At 42.2% G+C, this 19,696-nt stretch overlaps 1 protein-coding gene across 2 annotated transcripts in view; it reads left to right on the top strand.

The window, feature by feature from the left end:
* Positions 1 to 490: 490 nt before the first annotated feature.
* PCDH15 (protocadherin related 15) overlaps positions 491 to 19,696 on the top strand; it is a 1,406,570-nt gene continuing 1,387,364 nt past the window's right edge. For both annotated transcript variants that reach the window (XM_050959272.1, XM_050959271.1), the window contains exons 1-2: positions 491 to 562; positions 1,499 to 1,548. The gene's annotated coding sequence lies outside the window, so the exon portion shown is untranslated. The remainder of the gene's footprint in view (positions 563 to 1,498; positions 1,549 to 19,696) is intronic.

Genomic DNA, 19,696 nt, shown 5'->3' on the forward strand with positions numbered 1-19,696 from the left:
TAAATGAATGCAAATAAGAGCATTCTGTGCCTCAAATGGCATAACTTATGCTTGCTGGGAGAAACTGCATTTTCACTCCCTAAACATTGCCTGCTCCTGGAGAGATTTTTGTTGCAACTTGCTGCATATGCTACTAATTAGCTGCAAAAGGATTTTGCATTTCTTCTTGAAGTATAATACAGACAGCTTTAAAACTACCTATGCTAAGAAAGCTTTTCAGTGCATGGGGGATCGGGCCCGTTTCCAATGAGGAAAGCAATGCCTGGTTCCAATCTTGTCTCAAGTTTTTAATCCCCTGCTTCAGCAGTGGGAGTTAAGGGAGGGAGGTGGGTAAAATGCTAAAGGGAGACGATACTGAAACTCAGCAGTTGTGCCGTGGGTGTTTGATTTCCTCCATTTGAACGTTCACTAAAGAAAGAAATTGCTAGCGTGATAGTCCCACATTTTTGCAGATGGTCTTTCTGGATTAAGGACAAGCTGAATTTGCTTAAAGGGCTGGTGGAAAAGAAGCTATGTCCGGGCTTAATATCTGCACATGGCAACCCGCGAAGTAAATGAACCGGTTAGTATTCCGATCTTCTAATACTTGGTGCGGTAGAAAGGCTGCTGTTACATTTCATTTCCCATTCCGATTTTATTTGTGGGAATGGAATAATGCTGGATATGTTATCTGCTGTCTGCTCACCCGTGCCTTCTCTTCACATCTCCGGGAAAAGGAGAGAGCAGGGAGCGGAGCTCACCTTTGATATTGATTCATCTTTTAATAATATTAAAAGAGTAAATCGCGGTGAGAAACACTTCCGGGCTTGGGAGGCAACGGATGTGTTTCATGCTCGGGGCTGTAACTTCAGCAGGATGACCTTTTCTCTTGGACTCCTGGTTGTGATCTTACCCCTGAGTCAGTGGTTTCCGCCTCGGGTGCAAATCATCCTTCCATGTGAATGTTGGACCTCTTCATTTCAAACCTTGGTGCTAACTAGTGAAGTCCATCATAAAGCCAGGACTGTGAGTGACTTGCAAAGTTATTCATAGTCTCCAGGCAAGTAGTCAAAGCTTATCCCGTGAAGAGCAAATGCCAAAATATAGGGGCTGGGGAAGGGGCGTGGTTAATGGGGTGCAGTATGGGGCAATTGACGATGAGAGCCCCTGCTCTCCTGATAGTTGAGTAGCCATTCCAGCAAGTGTGTGCATTTTAAAACATAGTTTACTGGGGGAAGTTTTGTTAGACATTCTCTGAATCAATTTGTATTTAGCTTATTATATTTAAAAAAAGAATTCTGCCACCTTCTAAACAGAAGCCAGCAACTTCTGCTCCCAGTGGGAAAGGTGTGTTGTTAAAAGTTATGGTTTAAAAAAAAATCTGCCCTTTGATTGCCCTATTATCTCTGGAAGAGATGTAACAGGTAAGATGCCACACTCTTTGGAGATCAGATAGGAGTGAGTGGGATGAATAAATAATATTTCATCCTTAACTGAGAATATTTTTCCTTTTTGATAGAATCAGAAATTTAGGATTTACACCTCCCTTCCCCAGACTGTGTGTAACAAGTAAGTAAATATTGTCAAGACTTCACCCCAGGCTGGATCTAAATGAAAACAGTTTCTACCCTGCATGCCTACTAAATACAGCTCTCTTAAAAGGTGCTACCTTTTCCTAGGTCCTAGCAGCGTAAAATCTGCACAGTTGGTCAGTCACAGCATTTAAATAAAGTGCTTTGGTAGTGGCATGAAGACACTTCTTTGTAATGCTGTAGCAGCAGAAGCCATGTGTGGGTTATATACATAGTTATATACATGAGGGTTTTAACTCCATTATATTTTTATTTTTTGGGCAAATTTTGGATCTGTATAAAATATAACCTGAAAGATGTTCCTCCCTGATTAGAGGGATCTGCATTTGTACACAGCCTCAATCCCTATGCTGTTGATACTGAGAACCCCACTTAGCTACCCTCTGGAAGGTATGGTGGCTGAAGTTCACTAATTGTTTAGGTAATTTTAAAGAGGGAATACGAAGCCTAACAAGTGTTTAAAATAGTTGTCTGTGGAATTGGATTACAGTTGGTCAAATTGTTCTTCTGCTATGCAAAACTTGGTGTTTAAAGAGTACATTGTACCATTATGCTTTTCTTAAAAATATAATTGTAACCATTGTAACCTTTTAATTGAGATTAGAACTTGGGTTTTTGTGACTATTTCTTTGCCTTTCAAAATAATTGTAAAATAAGAAAAAACCCAAACCCCACAAAAAAAATCCTAAACCAAACCTGTCTCTTTGAAAGAGAGGTGCTGATATGGTCCAATACATTGTATTTGAATGACTGGAAGCCTCCATTCCAACTCGGTATAGGTTCTGGGCCAAATGCTGTTCATGTAAGCAGTCTCATTAATTTCATCTGGTTAGTTTGTGAGAATAAGGTAAGTAGATATTTAGCAACAGATTTGAAAAGGTATTTGGTTCTGAGATGGTTCAAAGAGTTGATTGTATGTGGCAGACAACATGTGTGACTCCTGGATGCTTTATCTGAGCAATGGCTACAAAGAACATGGATAAGAGAGAAATTAATGTATGCATTTCTAAAAGGAGAAGACTTTCAGACTTAGGGGTAGATCTTTCAAGTCTCTCAGGGGCCTGATCTCAATAGATGTTTTTCTGTTAACTTCAGTAGGCTTTGAGTGAGGGTGTGGTGAATCACTTAGAAAATATCAGCCTGATCCTTTCTCAATGCTTTATTTTTATTTGGTGGGGAGGAAAGGAAAATAACTTGGTGGTTTCACAAAAGGGGATGTTTGAATTCTTATCCTCACACTTCAGCAGCCATACATAATTTTGCGTATTTGGCTAGTTAAGACAGAGGGTCATAGGTCACCAGGATTAGGTCATAACACCAGGAGTAGAGTACTAGTAAACTTGTATGGATATGTTTATTTGGAACTTTAAAATATCCTTTATACTTGTTCTAGTCTGTCATTTGGCATTCAACTTATAAGCTCCAAAATCTGAAAATAAGAAAAATGAACTTGAAGCAAATTTCAGCTTTAGGAATAAGACTAGAGTAAAACTGGCTAGTTTGGCAAACCAAACTGTTTTAGCCCTACAAATTAACTATGGATTTTCTGATCCATAAATATCAGAAAACTACAAGCAAACTTGAAACAAATCCTAGAGAAATTTGCCAGTTTTGTGTCTGAAATGACTAGATATCCTGGGTTCAAATTTTGGTGTGAAAGTATTTCAAAACTTAAAGTCAAGGTGCAGTGGGGAAATGAGTAGACATCCATTTCACATGTACTCTTATTTCTTAAGTTAAACAGTCAGATGGAGTCAGTGTAGTTACTCAGATTTACACCAGTAGGTAAGTGAGATTCTATCTGGCCCAAAGGTTTCCTGATTGATCAGTTTCCCACTGACAGTTTTTATCATTTTCTTTATAAACCCTGGAAAATGGTGGTAATAGTGGAAATGCTTATTTCTCAAAGACCTATAATCGTAACTTTCTGTTAAATTAAAAATAACTGATTACAGGGAAATTACAAAAAAAAAAAAGAGAACCTCAAAGGTGTGTGTGTGTGTGTGTGTGTGTATATATATATATATATACACACACACACACACACCTTTGAATATATATATTCATTTTGCTGCTACTAAAGCATTCTATATTTTATACTTATTAGCATGAAATTTATTGGGGGAAATAATCGTGGAATACTTAACTGTTAATAATTCAACATAGCTGAGCTTAAAAAAAAAAAGCTTTCATAAAGCTTGAGGAGGTTAGATGAAGAGCTTGTATGCAAAAATGCTAATTCAGCGGTGATTAGTGTTGAATGATGCTTTGGCTGTAAACTTAGTGGTAGTTGTGTTTATGCATTCTTTAGCTTTAAGATGGCATACTTTTCTCTGGTAACTGCTTTATATGAATCAAAGATGCTGCTTTGGAAGCAGTGGCATGGAAGCAGATGAGTAATGGGATTTAACACTTTTGATTGTTCATTGTCTCAGAGCTTGGGACACTTAAGATCATGTGTATTTTAAAACCAGACTAAATATTTCTCAACGAAGGTACAGGGCAAGATATTTTTCCTAGATCCGCCTGAGGAGAAAGGACCCTTCTGTGCATCGTGCTTGCCCCTCCAACAGGAGTCATCTGCTTCTAATGATTGGATGTATCTGCTATCATGGTTCCAGGGCTCTGGTTCTTGTGGGAAGTGGTCAAGGCTGGGGATAAGCACGCTGAGTCAGTTCTCTGGATGGTGTAAATAGCCTTAGTGACACTGAAGTTGCCAGAACACACAGCAAGTGCTAGTATCACCCATAGTCAGTTTACACCTGCTGAGGATCTGTCCCGTTGTCTTGTCTCTCTTGCCCCCAGTGGGCAGTACTGTAGACAGTAAATGAAGATAAAAGATGTATTGATTTTCTGTGTGCTGGGTAACCCTCCTTAAAGGAGGTTTTGGGGGCAATTAGTAGCAGAGAACTTTGACAGTGTATATCTGTTGGAACACTGTTGCTGGGATCCAGTTCTGATGGCTGGGAGCCAGTGTAGATTCTTTATGTAAAATTCTGATTGGAATAATTATACTGAAGTCAATGCAGTTACTAAAGATTTACATTAGTGTACCCTAAGAGCAAAATCTAGCTATTTTTTATAGGTGGGGCTGGTAGCACTGCCTGTCATGAATGCTGTCTGACGCTTCCCATTATAAGACCGTGTTTTCAGTTGTTTACAACTTTGCCAAAATTTAACCGTTCAGGCTGAAAATTTCCATGCGAAGTGTCTGCTTCAGGCTGAATAGTTCTCAAAAATGTCAGCCAAAATGGTTCAGCTGTTTCTGAGAACAAGACTAGGGAAAATATATTTTTCTATGTTTAAAAAAAATCTGATGACTGTTGCTTTGGAACGATCTAGTATCCCATTTTTTGATGTAGGGACCTGACATAATTCTGGGGGCGGCATGGGCCGTTATAGCAGGTACAATGGAGAGACAAGAGGGAACATAGGAGGGGAAATCAAATCAGTATCATAGATGTCTGCATGCTAATGCAAGAAGTATGAGGAATAAACAGGAAGAACTAGGAATGCTAGTTAATAAATACAACTATGATATAGTTGGCATCACAGAGACTTGGGATAATACACATGGCTGGAATACTGGTATAGAAGGGTACAGATTTCTAGGCAGAGCACAGGTTGCCAACTTTCTGACCAAACAAAATTAAAACCCTTGCCCTGCCCCTTCTCTGAGGCCCCGACTCACTCACTCCATTCCCCCCTCCTTTTGTTTCTTGCTCTCCCCAATGCTCATCCACATGCTCATTTTCAGCAGGCTGGGGAAGTCCCTTTTTGATTGGGTATTGGGTTGAAAACTGGACATCTGGCAACCCTAACTTGATGGGGACCGGGGGTGGGGGTGGGGGGAGGAGGTGTTGCCTTGTATATCAAAATGTATACATTTGCACTGAGGTTGAGAGGGAAATAAGACACCCAGAAATTTTTGACAAGTCTAAGTATAAAAGGCCTAAAATACCTAAGGGTGATGTCATGATGGGGTCCCCTACATACCACCTAACTAGGAAGAAGAGATGGATGAAGTGTGTGTGTTTTATTTTATTTTTTTTGTTTTGTTTTTTTAAAACAAAATCATCCAAATCCCAGGACTTGGTGGTGATGGGGAACTATCCAGACATCTGTAGGGGAAAATAGTACAGCAGGGCACAGATTATCCAACAAGTTCTTGAAATGCATTGAAGGCAATTTTTTATTTCAGAAGGTGGAGAAAGCTACTAGAGGAGAGTCTGTTCTAGATTTGATTTTTAACACGTAGGGAGGAACTAGTGGAGAACTTGAAAGTGGAAGGCAGCTTGAGTGAAAGTGATCATGGAATGATAGAATTCATAATTCTAGGGAGTGGTAGGAGGGAAAACAGCACAATAAAGATAATATATTTCAAGAAGAAAGATTTTAGCAAACTCAGGGAGTTGGTAGGTAAGATTCCATGGGAAGCAAGTCTAACGGGGAAAAACAATATGAGGAAGTTGGAAGTTTTTCAAAGGTATATTAAGTGCTTGTCACCGTGCCTTGGTGGGAATAAGGAAAACTTGGGGAATTATAGATCAGTCAGCTTTAGCTTCAATAACCGGACAGATAATCAAGTTGCATACATCTAGCGGATAATATGGTGATAAGAAATAGTCAGCATGGATTTGTCAAGAACAAATTATGTCAAATCAACCTAATAGGTTTCCTTGACAGAGTAACAAGCCTTATAGATGGGGTGAGGGAAAGTGGTACATGTGGTACATCTTGAATTTAGTAGGGCTTTTGATACTGTCTTGCATGACCTTCTAATAAAAAAAAAACTGGGGAAATACAACCTAGATGGAACTACTGTAAGGTGGGGTGCATAAATGGCTGGAAAACTGTGGGATCCTGCAGGGATTGGTCTTGGGTCCAGTTCTGTTTAATACCTTCATAAATGATTTAGATAATGGCATAAAGAATACTGTACGCTTATAAAATTTGTGGACAATACCAAGATGAAACAGGTTGCAAGTGCTTTGGAGAATAGAATTCAAATTCAAAATGATCTTGACAAACAGGCTGAAATTTGGTAAGCACCAATTCAAGGTACTCCACTTCAGATGGAACAATCAGTTGCACACATACAAAATGGGAAATGACTATGTAGGAAGGAATATTGCGGAGAAGGACCTGGGGTTATAATGGTCACCAGCTGAATGAGTCAACAGTGTAACACTGTTGCAAAAAAAGCAAACATTATGCTGAGATGTATTAGTAGGCATGTTGTGACCAAGACAGGAGAAGAAGTAATTCTTCCTCTCTCTTCTGTACTGATAAGGCCTCTATTGTGTCCAGTTCTGGGTACCATAATTTAGGACAGATGTGGACAAATTAGAAAGAGTCCAGAGTAGAGCATCAAAACTAATTAAAGGTCTAGAAATCATGACCTATGTGGGAAGATACCTCTAAGGATAGGACAAGAAGCAATGGGCTTAAATTGTAGCAAGGGAGGTTTATGTTGGACATCAGGAAGGAGAAATCCTAATGGTCAGCACTGGAACAAATTGCCTATGGAGATTGTGAATCGCTATCTTTGGAGGTGTTTAAGAACTGGTGTTATAAACACCTGTCAGGAATGGTCTAGTTATACCTTGGGTGCAGGGAGCTGGATTAGATGTCCTGCTGAAGTCCCTTTCAGTCCTACAGTTGTATGATTTGCCAAAGAGTGACCTTAGTGTCAGAGATGTGCCTTTTGTCGTGCCCATGAAAATATACCCAGATTTGGTAAAGTTGTAACATAGTTCATAGTACAGACTTACTAGAATTTAACAGCTAAAATCTCTGGAGATTCCATCCTGTCTAGGCATGCTCAAGCCTCTGACATCTCTTACTGCTGACCAGACTGTGCATGCACCATCCCCACAGAGTGACTGAGCATGCTAGAGGGACAAAGCCAGACTTTCTCTGTTATGGCCAAATATGGGAACTGAAAGAAGGGAGCCTCTGTCCTGTGCTCCCAGTGCCCTCTTCCCCCCACCTTCTGCTGGTACCCAGGCAGTGTGAAGGAGGAAGGTCAAAGAGCTGGATCTAGGCATTCTTAGGGTAGACTGGATTGTGACAAGGAGCCTGACAAGATACAAGTAGGGGAGGTGGAAGAGACTAGGTCTTGCTGGCAAGTGTTGGAGTTGGATATGAGAGCTGGGTGGATGGGGAAAGACAAGAAAGCCAGTCAATATTTAATTTGTGCCGGGGCTTGCTAGACTCAGCCCTGGCACTTATAGGCTTGGCAGTTCATATCTCTGACACCTCTGGGCTTGCTGCATCAGTTATGAAAGTTTGAAAAAAATTGCCTAACCCTGCCACCTCTTTCTTTACAAATTAAGCACTGGAGCCGGTAGGTGGTGGTAGTGGGAATGGAGATGGGATGAGGAGCTAAGGAGGGAAGAATCAGACTGGTAGGGTAAGGAGCCTGGGACAAGAGAGCTGAAGACACTAAGCTTGTGTCTCAGTTCTTTCAAAACTTTTGTACAACTTTGATGAAGAGCTGATTGATTTTTTTTTTTTAAATTCTTTCTTTTTGTTTTGTGGAAAAGAGGAGTTTGCTTTAAGACAAAAAAAGGTGATAATCCATTGCACCACTACACTAGTGAGAGGCAATGGCTATGCTAAGAAAGTGAATGTCTTAATTTATCTGATATCTTCTGTTGATTGGTTTTGTGGTCTTGATTTGCCCTTTAAAATGGTCTTTTTCTGTTGTCAACTTTTAATTGAATGTTTGTTTCAGAAAATGCGTTGTCATGTAATTTTGCCAGACTGGTAATAAAATAGGGGTTCATGATGACTCTAGATTGTAAACTCCTTGGGGCAGGGACTGTCTTTTTGTTCTGTCTGCACGGCACCTAGCACAATGGGGTCCTGGTCTATGACTAGGGCTGTTACATGCTGCTGTAATACAAAATGATGATGATGATGTAGATTCATCACTTATAAAAGGGGTTTTCCATACCTACTAATGAGGTTGTGGCTTCAGTTAGAAAGTTGAGTGAAATGCACATCTTACACCTGACCTTGTTCTTGCTGGACAGTCATTCTGCCTAACTGGTATTGTTTGTTTTTGTTTTCTCTTTTCTAATTAATTAGTGGCCCAGCAAGGTTTAACTTTGAACTGATTTAGGATGATCAAAGGTGAGGAGTGTCTACTATCTTGAATATTATCAAGGAAAGTGGATGTACATAGCTACATTAAATTGGAAATATTTTAAAAGTACATCGTTTGAACTGAGACCCTTTCCTTTCTAAGGAACTGCTCATTCACATTCTTTTTTCCTCTGAGGATATTTGTTCAGTTTGGTAATTTGCACTGTGGAAAAAAGGAAAAGAATTGTGATGGTGAGCTAGCAAGATTAGAGCTTAGTGATTTGGGGAAAGGAGCCTGGGTGCTTTCAATATTAATTTTTCTCCAGAGATTAATCATTCAAGAAGTGGAATCCAAACAAAGAGGGTCTAATGAGGCTCTGACATAACCTTAGTCCCAGATTTGGACCTTAGCGTCCAAAATATGGGGGTTAGCATGAAAACCTCCAAGCTTAGTTACTAGCTTGGACCTGGTACCTGCTGCCACCACCCAAAAAATTAGAGTGTTTTGGGGCACTCTGGTCCCTCTGAAAAACCTTCCCTGGGGACCCCAAGACCCAAATCCCTTGAGTCTCACAACAAAGGGAAATAATCCTTTTTCCCTTCCCCCCTCCAGGTGCTCCTGGAGAGATACACAGACACAAGCTCTGTGAAACTACACAGAGAGACTCCCCTTCTCTGTTCCCAATCCTGGAAACAAAAAAGTACTTTCCTATTCCCCCAGAGGGAATGCAAAATCAGGCTAGCAATCCAACACACAGATCTCCCCGATTTCTTCCTCCCACCAATTCCCTGGTGAGTACAGACTCAATTTCCCTGAAGTAAAGAAAAACTCCAACAGGTCTTAAAAGAAAGCTTTATATAAAAAGAAAGAAAAATACATACAAATGTTCTCTCTGTATTTAGATGATATAACACAGGGTCAATTGCTTAAAAGAATATTGAATAAACAGCCTTATTCAAAAAGAATACAAATCAAAGCACTCCAGCACTTATATTCATGCAAATACCAAAGAAAAGAAACCATAGAACTTACTATCTGATCTCTTTGTCCTTACACTTAGAAACAGAAGACTAGAAAGTAGAACTACTTCTCCAAAGCTCAGAGAAAGCAGGCAGGCAGACAAAAGACTCAGATACAAACTTCCCTCCACCCAGAGTTGAAAAAATCCGGTTTCCTGATTGGTCCTCTGGTCAGGTGCTTCAGGTGAAAGAGACATTAACCCTTAGCTATCTGTTTATGACACGCCCCCCAAATTGCAGACAGTGGGGAAGCTCACTGGCGGCGATTTCCTTCTAGAACTTTAAAATAAACAGATTACTACAACACATGCACCTTTACATATACTACTAAGTATATAACTAACAGACTTCTACATTTTAAGAACACTTTTTAACTACTGAATTCTGGGAAACTCTCACGGGAGAGTGCATCAGCAACTTTCTTAGAAGCTCCTGTGATGTGTTGAATTTCAAAATCAAAATCTTGGAGAGCTAAACTCCAACGAAGAAGTTTCTTGTTGTTCCCCTTGGCAGTATGAAGCCACTTTAGTGCAGCATGGATAGTTTGTAGTTGGAACCGCCGTCCCCAAACATATGGGCGTAGCTTTTCCAGGGCGTACACAATGGCATAGCATTCCTTTTCACTGACTGACCAGTGACTTTCCCTCTCAGACAGTTTATTGCTGAGAAACACGACAGGATGGAAGTTGTGATCTGTTGCTTCCTGCATGAGCACTGCTGCTATACCACGCTCAGATGCATCCGTGGTTACTAGGAATGGCTTGTCAAAGTCCGGGGCCCTGAGCACAGGGTCAGACATGAGCGTTGCCTTAAGTTGGGTAAAGGCCTTTTGACACTCATCAGTCCACTTAACTGCATTTGGCTGGGTCTTTTGGTCAGGTCGGTCAGTGGGGCAGCGATTTGGCTGTAGTGTGGGACAAATCGCCTGTAGTATCCGGCCAAGCCTAAGAAGGATTGGACCTGCTTCTTGGACCGTGGGACAGGCCACTTTTGGATAGCATCCACCTTGGCCTGTAGGGGGTTTATGGTTCGTCGACCCACCTGGTGCCCCAGGTAAGTCACTCTGTTTTGGCCTATTTGACACTTTTTGGCCTTAACAGTTAGTTCTGCCTGCCTGATGCGCTCAAAGACCTTTTCCAGGTGTAGTAGGTGTTTGGGCCAGGAGTCTGAAAAAATGGCCACATCATCGAGGTAGGCAACTGCAAATTCTCCCAGTCCAGCTAGTAGACCATCTACCAGCCTCTGGAAGGTGGCGGGTGCATTTCGAAGGCCGAAAGGAAGGACATTGAATTGATACACCCCCGCATGGGTGACGAATGCTGACCTGTCCTTGGCAGGTTTATTTAGCGGTACTTGCCAGTACCCCTTGGTTAAGTCTATTGTAGAGATGAACTGGGCACGTCCCAACTTTTCCAATAGCTCATCGGTACGTGGCATTGGATAGTTGTCCGGACGAGTTACAGCATTTAGCCTACGGTAGTCCACGCAAAAGCGTATTTCCCCATCTGGTTTGGGTACCAGAACCACTGGAGATGCCCATGCACTGGTAGATGGGCGGATTATACCCATCTGTAGCATGTTCTGGATCTTCCGTTCTATAGCAGCTTGGGCATGAGGAGACACTCGGTAGGGTGGGGTTCTGATTGGGTGAGCATTACCTGTATCAATGGAGTGGTATGCCTGTTCAGTCCGTCCTGGGGTGGCTGAGAACAATGGGGCGAAGCTAGTGCACAGCTCCTTGATTTGTTGCCGCTGCAGACGTTCCAGGGTGGTTGAGAGGTTGACCTCTTCCACGCCACCGTCTTTTTTTCCGTCGTAGTAGACACCGTCAGGCCACTCAGCATCATCTCCCTGGGCTGTAAACTGACAAACCTGTAAGTCTCTGGAATAGAAAGGCTTGAGAGAATTAACATGGTACACTTTAGGCTTTAGTGAGGAATTGGGAAATGCTATGAGGTAGTTTACAGCTCCCAGGCGCTCTTGGACCGTGAATGGCCCTTACCATGATGCTTCCATCTTATGGGCCTGTTGCGCCTTTAAGACCATAACCTGGTCTCCTACCTTGAAGGAACGTTCTCTGGCATGTCTGTCATACCAGGCCTTTTGCTTTTTTTGAGCATCCTTTAGGTTCTCTCTAGCAAGAGCTAAAGAGTGTCGGAGGGTGCTTTGTAGGTTGCTTACAAAGTCCAGAATGTTAGTTCCTGGAGAAGGCGTAAACCCCTCCCATTGCTGCTTCACCAACTGTAATGGTCCCTTAACCTCGTGACCATACACAAGTTCAAATGGTGAAAACCCTAAACTGGGATGTGGTACAGCCCTGTAGGCAAACAGCAACTGCTGCAACACTAGGTCCCAATTATTGGAGAATTCGTTGATGAATTTACGTATCATGGCCCCCAAAGTTCCATTGAACCTTTCCACCAGGCCATTGGTTTGATGGTGGTACGGGGTGGCAACCAAGTGATTCACCCCATGAGTTTCCCACAGTTTTTCCATGGTCCCTGCCAGGAAATTAGACCCTGAATCTGTAAGGATGTCGCAGGGCCAACCTACCCTGGCAAAGATGTCTGTTAGGGCCAGGCACACAGTGTTAGCCCTGGTGTTGCCTAGAGCTACTGCTTCTGGCCATCGGGTAGCAAAGTCCACTAAAGTTAGTACGTACTGCTTTCCTCTGGGCGTCTTTTTTGGGAAAGGGCCCAGAATATCCACAGCTACTCGCTGAAATGGGACCTCAATTATGGGGAGTGGCTGGAGAGGGGCCTTGACCTGGTCTTGAGGCTTTCCCACTTTTTGGCATACCTCACAAGACCGGACATACTTGGCAACATCCTTGCCCATCCCCTCCCAGTGGAAGGACTTCCCCAACCGGTCCTTGGTTCTGTTCACCCCAGCATGGCCACTGGGATGATCATGGGCTAAGCTTAAGAGCTTCCCCCGGTACTTAGTTGGAACCACCAACTGTTTTTGCGGCTGCCATTCTTTCCGGTGTCTACCAGAAAGAATTTCCTTGTATAAAAGTTCTTGGTCTATAACAAACCGGGATCGATTAGAAGAGCTGAGAGGCGGTGGGGTGTTCCGTGCCGCCGCCCAAGCTTTTTGAAGGCTGTCATCTGCTTCCTGCTGAGTCTGGAACTGTTCCCTTGAGGCTGGGGTCACCAGTTCTTCCTCAGACTGTGGACTTGGGCTTGGTCCCTCTGGAAGCGATGTAGGTGATGGGGTTGTTTCCGTTGCTGGTGTACCGCTCTCCGCTGGTGCACCTGAGGGTATTTCAGGCTCTGGCTGAGCCTTTTGGGTATGGCTGTCTGTTGCTTCTGCCAGTTTTGGCTCGCTGGCGCCCTCTGGCGTTGAGTTTGAAGATGTAGTTGCACTTGCTGGGGCTGGTTGCTGTTCCAGTTCCGGGCCTGGGACTGGAGATGCTGTGGCTGTTTCAGTGGTTGGCATGGAATCTGGATCCACTACCTCTGTCTGGGTCTCTGGTAACACAGACGGGGCATCTGTGGACGGCTCAGGAACAGGAATGGGTCTGGAAGCTTGCCTGGTTTGGCTACGTGTAACCATTCCCACTCTCTTGGCCCGCCTCACCTGGTTGGCCAAGTCTTCCCCCAGTAGCATGGGGATAGGATAATTGTCATAGACTGCAAAAGTCCACATTCCTGACCAGCCTTTGTACTGGACAGGCAGTTGAGCTGTAGGCAAGTCTACAGCTTGTGACATGAAGGGGTAAATTGTAACTTTGGCCTTTGGGTTGATGAATTTGGGGTCAACGAAGGATTGGTGGATAGCTGACACTTGTGCCCCCGTGTCTCTCCACGCAGTAACCTTCTTTCCGCCCACTCTCAAATTTTCCCTTCGCTCCAAGGGTATTTGAGAGGCATCCGGGCCTGGGGATCTTTGGTGTGATGGTGGTGTAATGATTAAGGAAGACAAAGGTCTCATGTTAGACTTCAATATCTGGCTCTGTTTTATTGGGTGCAGTTGACCTTAAATAGTTTTTTTCCCTTTCCATTAATGTATTTGCTGGAAGAGTTTATAGACTAGGTACTCATTGTTTATGTATTCCGTAAGAATATACAAAAACCAGTAGAACCCATCACTTACCTAGGTGGATAAGGATTGTCCTCTAACCCACCTTGTAAGGTAAATTGCTGTAACATAGTAGAAAAGTACCATTATCATTTTGTTGTGTCATGTAGTCCGTATGGGGACCCTTCAAGATAACAATTTTGTTCTGAGTATTAGAAAACTTCCAGAAGCGTGATATTTTAAGATTTTTATTGCTAATACTGAAAGATATCATTGTTGCTGCAGTTTAAACACGAGAAGTAATCTGTAAATACAATTATGTAATCTATCATAGATGCATTTCTTCAGAGACACTTGCTTGAGATTAAAACATAAACTAGGGAGATTTATATCTGTCTTTCTTCCAGAAATGTGTTTTAGCTTGATGTGTATATGGAGATGCATTATCCACCATTTCTATGCTGTTGTGTATTCTCACATAGGATATTCTAAAAATGCTAAATAACCAAATGTAGAATAATTCATTTTATTGCTTTCCTTTAAATTTAATGATTTATATAGAATAAAATTAAGAATGATTCAAGTATAATTTGATGTAGATGGAAAATTACATACAGCTTTCCTTTTGGTTTCTACACCTTCTAAATCTTCCAAGGCAACTCTCAAAATCCCCATGATAGCCATTAGTACTAGTTTTCATATTTGGATCATAAAGTCCTGGAAAGCTCTCTAAATCATATGATTTTATAAGATTTCCTTCATCTTGATCACAATATCAGATGTGCTTTTGAGATATCTAGTTTTGTCTGAAATATTACGAGAATGACTGACTGTTTCAAGGTTTTGGCCACATTTGAACTAATAACCAGAAAAGAAGCCCTTTCCTAGTCTGCCTACAAGATTGATCCAAATGCACATTTGCAGTTTTGGTTCTATCTGAGGACTTGAATCTGAATTTATCATTTGAGGGGGTTTGGAACTGAGTCTTTGTTTGGCCCATGAATGTATAAGTAGTGGTTGCATAAAATAAAGTCTTTCTGCTTTCAGTCAAAGCACACCGAAGTATCAAGATCTTCTGTCACAAGAGCATGCACTGCTTTTTTTTTTTTTTTTTTTTTTTTTTTTTTTTTTTTTTTATATGAAGGTAGAACCATTTCACTGAACTAATCTGAAACTCTGGTTAGTGCCAAAACATCCAGATTACTTCACTTTTAGGTGAGTATGTACATGTAACTCTTAGAGCAGATTTTGAGCCCTCAATTAGTGCTATCAAATTACTTTCCTAAAAGGTATCTGTGACCTGGGGACCCCTTGGTACCAACTGGTAGAAGGCATGCATAGAGGTTTACAAAGGTCTTAAGTCTGATGTCTGCATAATAGCACATCAGAGGGTGGCATGTGAGGTCTCCACGAACAGCCAGTAATGCGCTGGTACTCCTGATCATAGTGAGAGGGATGGATGGCTGATATTTAAAGAGTTACATATCTATACTGAAAACTGTTCTTAAAGTGAAGACAGTTCACCAAAAGGCGATACACAGGTTCTGTTCAGACAGGGGGTGGAGATGCTTATCTCTCTGCTATGTGGCTTACAATGTAAGTCTATTTGCATATGGAGCCACCAACTAATCAAGGTTGCAAAATTGAGAAGAGATTTCAAAATCTCCAGAAAGGAGCACCTAGCAGGAGGAGTCCAGTTGATTTTTAAAGATCAAATGACTGTTTTGGGTATATCTGGAGTGAGGAGTGAGACAAATTGAGAATGTGGCTTGTTTGATAGCCCACCTGTTTGAAAAATACCAGTGAGCGTCATTATATAGGACATGACAATAACTAGTTAAATAAATCTAAATTATAGGGTGTACATCATGGTTTTATTTTACATGTAGCCATTGCTTTCCAATATTTCTACTTGCTATCATTTAAATCTCTACATTTTGTTTTCACTATAAACGCATCTAAGTCCTGTGTGTTAAATAGAGCAGTGATCCTGAGGTGAAACTGGTAAGCAGGTGTATACTGCTTCTTTGGGGGCAGTGGGTCTGTGAATTCTATGAGTGTCCAGTGGACTAGGGACTGGACATCATGTTCACTTGTCCAGCCATCAATCCCAGTGCAAACAAGAGTGTGACAAATTATGAGTTAAACCACAAAGGTTATCATGGCGGTATCCCACAGCGTCCCACTGTGACCACTCTGGACAGCAATCTGAACTCGGATGCAGTGGCCAGGAAAAACCCCGCGAACTTTTGAATTACATTTCCTGTTTGTCCAGTGTGGAGCTCTGATCAGCACGGGTGGCGATGCAGTCCCAAATCCAAAAAGAGCTCCAGCATGGACCGTACGGGAGATTCTGGATCTGATCGCTGTATGGGGAGACAAATCTGTTCTGTCAGAGCTCCGTTACAGAAGACAAAATGCCAAAGCGTTTGAAAAAAATCTCTAGGCTACACAGTGCTGCGTGACAAGCGTAACGGAAAGCCAAAGAATCAAATGGACGCTCATGGAGGGAGGGAGGGGGTACTGACGGCTCCAGCTATCCCACAGTCTACAGCAGTCTCCGAAAAGTATTTGCATTCTTGGCTGAGCTGCCAATGCCTGTAGGTTCAAACACATTGTCCGGCGTGGTTCAGGGTATAGCTCGTCAATTTACTCCCTCCCCCCACCACGTGAAAGAAAAGGGGAAGAAATAGTTTCTTGACTTTTTTCAATGTCACCCTATGTCTACTGAATGCTGGTGGTAGACGTGATGCTGCAGCAGTGAAGAGCAGTATCCGCTCTTCTCCCCTTCCCGGTGGCAGACGGTACAATGTGACTGCTATCCGTCTTCACTATCAGCCCGTGAGTGCTCCTGGCTGGCCTCAGGTGAGGCTGGCCTGGGGCGCCTGGGTAAAAATAGAAATGATTCCTGGTCGTTCCCAGTAGATGGTACAGAACGGCTGGTAACCGTCCTCATCATAGCAACTGGGGGCTGAGCTCCATCAGCCCCCTCCCTTTCCTGTGTAAAGAAAAGATTCTGTATTGTCTGGACTATCATAGCAGCGGGATGCTGGGCTCCTCTCCCCCGCACCGCTTAATGTCCTGCCTGGACAGTCATAGCAGCGGGAGGCTGCCTCCCCCTCATTTTATCTCACTAAAAAGTCAGTGTTTCTTATTCCTGCATTCTTTATAACTTCATGACACAAATGGGGGGGACACTGCCACGGTAGCCCAGGAAGGTTGTGGGAGGAGGGAAGCAACGGGTTGGGTTGTTGCAGGGGTACCCCCCGTGACTGGCATGCAGCTCATCATTTTTGCAGGATCTGACATGGAGCAGCTGTGCTCTCTGATACACTGGTTCTCTAGTAAACTTGCCCCATATTCTAGGCAGGACTGACTCTATTTTTATAAACCATAAAGGAGGGATTGACTCGGGGAGTCATTCCCAGTTTTGCCTTTGCGCCCCCGGCCGACCTCAGCCAGGGGCACCCATGATAGCAGCAGACAGTACAGAACGACCGATAACAGTCATCTTACTGCCAATTTACAATGGCAGCGGACGGTACAGAACGACTGATAACTGTCTCTGCTATTATGCAAAAGCAAACAAATGCTGCTGTGTAGCGCTGCAGTAATGCCTCTGTTAGCGGCATCCAGTACACATACGGTGACAGCAAAAAAAAAAAAAAAAGCTAAACGAGCTCCATGGTTGCGGTGCTATGGCTTCTGCCAGGGCAATCCAGGGAAAAAGGGCGCGAAATGATTGTCGGCTGTTGTTTTCCCAGAGGAAGGAATGAGAGACAACATTTACCCAGAACCACCCGCGACAATGACTTTTGACCCATCAGGCACTGGGATCTCAACCCAGAATTGCAAGGGACGGGGGAGTCTGCGGGAACTATGGGATAGCTACAGAATAGCTACCCACAGTGCAACGCTCCAGAATCGACGCTAGCCTCGAACCATGGAGGCACACCACTGAATTAATGTGCTCAGTGTGGCCGCGTGCACTCGACTTTATACAATCTGTTTTACAAAACTGGTTTCTGTAAAATCGGAATAATCCCGTAGTGTAGACGTACCCTAACATGATTATAAACTCTTGTATACATAAGCACAAATATTTGTTCCTAGTTGTTTAATCCAGGGGTTCACATACATGCCACAACACTTTTCATGGATCATGGGACAGCTATATATTGCTGGAACCTTCTAGTTAAACAATGAAACTGTTGTGCATTATTACAGAACAATGGTTTGTGTCCAAGTTCTAACTTCTGACCTCTGTTGTGCATTCGTGGCGGATTGTTCTACCACCTGTGGCCTGAGCTTATTGTTCTGGTAGACTGATGTACAGGATAATTATTTTGAAAGACTAGGGCTGTTAACAAACAGTACTTTTTGTAGTGATATTTTACAGTCTGTACAGTGCATATAGTGTGTGTGTGTGTGTATGTGTGTATGTATGTGTGTATGTGTATATATATATAAAAATATAGTAGAGGAGGTATTGAACTGTTTTTTTTTTTAAGTAGTATTGCTGCATGTAGAACATAGCTTATTCCAGTTCTGCAGAATGGCAAAAAAAACTTTGCCTTTGCATTGATGTTACATTAGTTACTCAGTGGTGGTAACTTGCTGGAATGAATTTGTAGTAGTATGGTACTTATGAATAGATGAGTACTGAAACAATACTATAGACACAGAAGTCCAACGATTTATTATGAGTGGAACTGTGAATCTAAAATAAATTATTGGCCCTGTCTCAGGTTCATGATTGATATTCTTCTTGAATACAAATGTTCCTATGCATTTGCCTTTGTGTAATTTTAGTTAATGTAAGAATATATTTGGATTTAACTTGTTGACATGGAAAATTATCCCATAGATATGATGCTAGGTTGATCAGTTTCCCATACTTTTTTTTTTCCCCCGTTTTCTGTCCCTGTTGGAACCATTGGTTTTGTGCATTGTTCCACTGGAGGTATATTATTCAGAAAAGTCCTTGTTTTTCTGCAATTACACTAAAATAAAGGAATATGTTTAGTTGTAGAATACCAAATTCATTTTTATCTTCAAGCTAGAACTATTTAATTTTTGACCTGACCATCATTTAATATAAACTGAAATCTGAGAAATTACAGTTCAAACTACATTGAACAGCTAGACTCTGAACTGTAAGGTTTAATGTTTATTTTAACATTGTATCTTTGTTTTGAGTAGGAAAAGACTGCACATGGGCTAAATTCAACTGTTCAGTACTAGGATCTTTATGAAACTCCCTTTTCAAGGGGGCAGGATTTGGGTGACTGTGGAACTCTGACCTCCTCCTTCCCCCTGTGCCCCAAGAAAAGTACACAACCACCAAGAACTGTTACCCACTCTCAGATATGCTTATTTTATTTGATAATTGACAGCAACTTTCTCTTTTCTCTGTACTTTCACGTCTCTGATAATTTTTAGTGGGCCTTTGAACAAAAACACAATCATGACAGAAAATTTACTGCATTTCTGAACATTGGTTTTTGTTTCAAGACTTTCTGCAGTTGAACCTAAAAACAAATTTTTCAGCTTGTCTGGTTGGGAGAAATGACTTTGGTTAATCAGGAGTGTGTATCCACGTGTGTGCAGTGACACCTGGTATGTCAAATAGACACTATCTCCTCATATAAATGGAAATGAGAGACACCTCTAAAAGAATCGCCTTTATTAGACGACTTCTGTGTGACAGAGTGAGAGTAGCCTAAGGCCTGGCCTACATTAGGAGATTAGATTTGGTGTAACTATGTTGCTCAGGGTTGTGAGAAATCCACACTCCTGAATGATGTAGTTCAACCAACCTAACCTCAGGTGTACACAGCTCTAGGTGGATGGCAAAATTCTCTTGTCAACCTAGCTTCCGCCTCTTGGGGAGATGGAGTACCTAGGCCAATGAGAGAAGCCCTCCCTTCTTCCTTGAAATGATTCAACTGCAGTGTTTTAAGGGTGGATAAGCCCTAAGGCTGGCTATG

Source organism: Gopherus flavomarginatus, chromosome 6 (assembly GCF_025201925.1).
Source record: "Gopherus flavomarginatus isolate rGopFla2 chromosome 6, rGopFla2.mat.asm, whole genome shotgun sequence".
NCBI lineage: Eukaryota > Metazoa > Chordata > Testudines > Testudinidae > Gopherus > Gopherus flavomarginatus.